The sequence below is a fragment of the Colletotrichum gloeosporioides genome (assembly GCF_011800055.1).
Source record: "Colletotrichum gloeosporioides strain Lc1 chromosome Unknown consensus_80, whole genome shotgun sequence".
NCBI classification, from domain to species: Eukaryota; Fungi; Ascomycota; class Sordariomycetes; order Glomerellales; family Glomerellaceae; genus Colletotrichum; species Colletotrichum gloeosporioides.
This window is the reverse complement of record NW_025544725.1, coordinates 200,649-206,020: the sequence shown is the minus strand read 5'-3', so window position 1 is coordinate 206,020 and position 5,372 is coordinate 200,649.

The following is a 5,372-nucleotide window of genomic DNA, read 5'->3' as shown; positions in this document are numbered from 1 at the left end:
TATTTAATTTATTTAGTCAAAAACATCTTTAGAATAATATTCTTACTATTATTCTAATAATAATAGAAGAACTAAATATATTAAATAAAGAAGAATATTTAACTATAAATAAAATTAATTTAAAATTAATAATAAAGTTACTTAAATAATAAGACTTTTTAGATTTAATTATTAATTTAGAAGGTTACTTTTTTTAACTTTAAGATTAATTTAATTTAGGGAATTATAATAAAGAAGCTTTATAGTTATTATAAAAATACTTATATATTTATAAAATAATTAAAAATATTTAACTTAAATTAATAAATTACTTCTATTTAAAAGAGGGGTTTTATACTTATAATTAATATACTATCTATACTTTATTAAGTTTATAGTTATAACGCAGCCCCCCTATAAAAATACTATAGTAAAATTCACCCTAGAGGAAAATAGTATAGAAACCTTATATATTCCTATTAGTAAGTAAACCCTCTAAATATTACTATATAAAATTAAATATATACCCTAATTAAGTAGACTAATAGAATAGTAATAGCGCTAGCTATATAGTAGAAGGCTAGTAGTATTATATATAGTAGGGCTAATTATATTAAGGCTAAATAGGTTACTAAAGCGCTTATAGCTTAGTAATAGCTTTACTAAACCTTCTAATAAGATACTATAAACGCTACTATATAAGAGATAACTCCTTAACTAAAGAGGTTATTAGAAGAGGTTCTTATAGCTAGAAGTATAAAAACTCTACTACTATATATAGGGCCTTATACCTATCTCTCTTCCTCTTCCTCTTCCTTATTAACCTATAATAAGTCTATAAGAGATATATAAAAACACTAATCCCCTATAAGGTACGCCCTTCTATAAGTAAATAGCTAAAGGTATTACTATATAGAATAATATTTATATACTAAATAAAGCTCTTAAATTTAATAAGTACTCTTTTATTAATTAGTAGTATATTATTAAAGTAGTAATAGCTAGAGCCCTTATAAATACCCCTAAAGGGGACCCTCTCTATACTATAATTAAGGTAATAAATAATAACTTTAAACGACTCTATATAGAGGCTATATATATCTCTAGCTATCCTAAAAAATAGCCTTTCTTTATATAAGCCCTCTATAATACTAAGGTAGAGGTAGCTTAAGCCTTAATATAAGTATAAGCATAATAGAGGTTAAATATTAGTAAGTACGCCTTATACTAATTAATAGAGAGAGCGTTATTAATAAAAGTATAAATAGTAGATAGCAAAGTAGTAATAGAGATAGTATTAGTAGTATAGGTAATATATAAGAGAGAGGATAGGTTAATAGTTTAGTAGTTAGTAATTAAGTAATTAAATAATTATAAACTATATTATTATTAAAGTGAAGTTAACGATCGTAAGGTTATTAACTAATATATATATATAAGTGTAGCTATAGTTAGGAGAGGGATGTAGTTAGAGACTTAGGAGGTCGTTAGGTTATAATTATATAACTAAAGGCTATATATATTATTAAGAGGCGTAGAGTTAGGAGGGTCTATCGCTCTAAGTAGGTAAAAATCACTATAAATAGCTAGAGGCTATCTATACTTTATATTACTATAGAGTAAATAAAAAATCCTTTTTTTATTACTTTTATATTATTTTAATAAAAAGAAAATAAAGAAGATTTATAGTATAATATATTATACTTAATAGTATAAAGTATTATATTATAAGTTTTAAAANAAGGAATTCCTTTATAAGATAGATCTATAAAAGTAGGAGCTAAAGTTTCTTTTTAAAAAGGAAAATAGATTATATTATATTCTATTTTTAATTTTCTTAAAAAGCTATAATAATTTAAAAAAAACTATTTAAAGATATATAAATACTATTTTATATAATTACTTAAGAAGAGATTAAGAAGTTACTTTATAAAAGAATATAAAGGCTAATAGATTATAAATATATATAGTTAAAACCCCTTCTCTTAAAATAAGTATTTATTTATAAGTTTAATAAAAATAGTTATTTAGATTAATATATAATAAGGATCTATATAGGGTTAGGAAACTAGTCACTTAGTATTTAGTTAGACTAGTTAGTTAACTAGTCTAATTAGACTTAAGTCACCTAATCTAGCTAACTTAACTTAACTAGCTTAGTCTTAATTAATAGGGTGACTTAACTAGCCTAGTCCTAGTTAACTAGCTAAGTAATTAGTTAGGACTAGTTAAGTAATATATAAATTAGTTAAATAGATATTTATTTAATTAATTAGTTAATCATAATAAATATATATTATATTATATAATATTAATACTATAGTTATATAATAATAAATATATATTAATAAGTTCTATATATAAATACTAGCTATAAATATACTTTTATATATAGAGTTAATAACTAGTCTAATTAAGTTAAGTCACTTAATTTAGCTAACCTAACTTAACTAGCCTAGTCTTAGTTAATAGGGTGACTTAACTAGCTTAATCTTAGTCAGCCTATTAACTTAACTTAACTTAACTAAATCCTAACTCTAGATCTATATAAGGGAAGATCTTTAAAAAGGAGGATTAGAGGAGATATATATAATAAACTTAAGTTTATAGTTATAATATAGCCCCCCTATAAAAAGAGTATAATAAAATTCACCCTATATATAAGTATAATTCTAGAAATAGTATATAGGTACTTTAACTTATACCTTTTACTAATTAAGGAAAATAGTATAGAATCCTTATAGATTCCTATTAATAAGTTAACCCTCTAAATATTACTATATAAAGTTAAATATATATCTTAGTTAAATAGATTAGTAGAATAGTAATAGCGCTAGCTATATAGTATAAAGTCTATAGTACTATATATAGTAAAGTTAATTATATTAAGGCTAAATAAGTTATTAAAGCTTTTATAACTTAGTAATAGCTTTATTAAACTCTCTAATAAAGTTCTATAAATACTACTATATAAGAGATAACTCCTTAATTAAAGAGCTTATTATAAGAGGTTCTTATAACTAAAAGTATAAAAACTCTATAATATATTAAGTTTTATATTTATTCCTTTTCCTCTTCCTCTTCTTTATTAACTTATAATAAGCCTTTATAATATCTATATTATAAGAGATATATAAGAATACTAATCCCTTATAAAATATACCTTTCTATAAATAAAAAGCTAAAAGTATTACTATATAGAATAATATCTATATACTAAATAAAGTCCTTAAATCTAATAAGTACTCTTTAATTAATTAATTAATATATTATTATTATAATAATAACTAGAGCTCTTATAAATACCTCTAAAAGGGACCTTCTTTATATTATAATTAAAGTAATAAATAATAGTTCTAAATACCTCTATATAGAAACTATATATATCTCTAGCTATCCTAAAAGATAGCTCTTCTTTATATAAGTCCTCTATAATACTAAAGTAGAGGTAGCTTAAGCCTAAGCCTAAGTATAAGTATAGGTATAATAAGGCTTAAATATTAATAAGTATATCTTAAACTAAATAGAAAGAGCGTTACTAATAATAGTATAGCTAATAGTAGATAGCAAAGTAGTAATAGAGATAGTATTAATAGTATAAGTAATATATAAGAGAGAGGATAAGTTAATAGTTTAGTGGTATATATTTATAAGTATAGCTATAGTTAGGAGAGTTATAATTATATAACTAAAGGCTATATATATTATTAGGAGGTGTAAAGTTAAGAGGTCTATTATTCTAAGCAGGTAAAAATCATAATAAAGGGCTAGAGGCCCTAAAATTTAATTATATTTATAAACGTTTTATTAATATTTATAAGAAACTAGTTTTAAATATATCTTAGAAACTACTCTTTAGTTTCTATATTATTTTAAGCTTTAATTATTAAAATACTTTATAGCCTCTAGCTGTTTATAGTGATTTTTACCTGCTTAGAGCGACAGACCTCCTAACTCCACACCTCCTAATAATATATATAGCCTTTAGTTATATAATTATAATCTCTAACCACCTCTCCTAACTATAGCTATACTTATATATATATATTAATAACCTTATAATCTTTAACTTCACTTTAATAATAATATAGTTTATAATTACTTAATTACTTAATTACTAACTACTAAACTATTAACCTATCCTCTCTCTCACGTATTACTTATACTACTAATACTATCTCTATTACTACTTCGCTATCTACTATTCTTCTTATTTAATTAGGCTAGCTAACACCTTCGCTATACTATTATTAGTAACACTCTCTCTATATAATAGTTAGTATAAGGCGTACTTACTAATAAGCCTTATTAGGCTTATACTTAGGCGTAAGCTATATCTACCTTAGTATTATAGAGGGCTTATATAAAGAAGGGCTACTCCTTAAGATAGCTAGAGATATATATAGCCTCTACCTTAAAGCTATAAGGGGTATTTATTACTTTAATTATAGTATAAAGAGGGTCCCTTTTAGAGGTATTCTTAAGGGCTATATCTAATACTACTATAATAAAGTACTCCTAATTAGAAGTAGAGTATATACTAAACTTAAGGGTTTTATTTAGTATATAGATATTATACTCTATAGTAATAGTTTTAGCTATCTCCTTAAAGAAGGGCGTACTTTATAGGGGATTAGTATTCTTATATTCCTTATATAGTATAGATATTATAAAGGATTTATTATAAGTTATAAGAAGAGGAAGAGGAAGAGGAAGAGGGATAGGTATAAAGCTTTATATATAGTAGTAGAGTTTTTATACTTTTAGCTATAAGAACCTCTTCTAATAACCTCTTTAGTTAAGGAGTTATCTCTTATATAGTAGCGTTAACCTTACTAAAGAGTTTAGTAAAGCTATTACTAGGCTATAAAAGCCTTAATAACCTATTTAGCCCTAATATAATTAGCCCTACTATATATAGTGCTGCTAGCCCTACGCTATATAGCTAGCGCTATTACTATTCTACTAGTCTATTTAGCTAGGGTATATATTTAACTTTATACGAGGGTTTACTTACTAGTAGGAACGTATAGGGTTTCTATACTATTTTCCTTAATTAGTAGAGGGTATAAGTTAAAGTGCCTATATAGTGTTTCTAGAATTATACCTACATATAGGGTGAATTTTACTGTAGTCTTTTTATAGAGGGGCTGCATTATAACTACAAACTTAATTAAAATACTTTATTACTTAATAAATATTTTATATATAAATTAAAAAAAAGTTTATAAACTTAATTAGTATTAACTTATTTAATTTAAAAGTTAATTAAATATAAATAAATATAAAAGTAATAGGAAGTTAATTAATTTTGTTCTTATTAGTAGTTTATTATTATTAAAGGTTAACTATTTTCTCCTATTTATTCTCTTAAACTTTATTTATTTATTTAT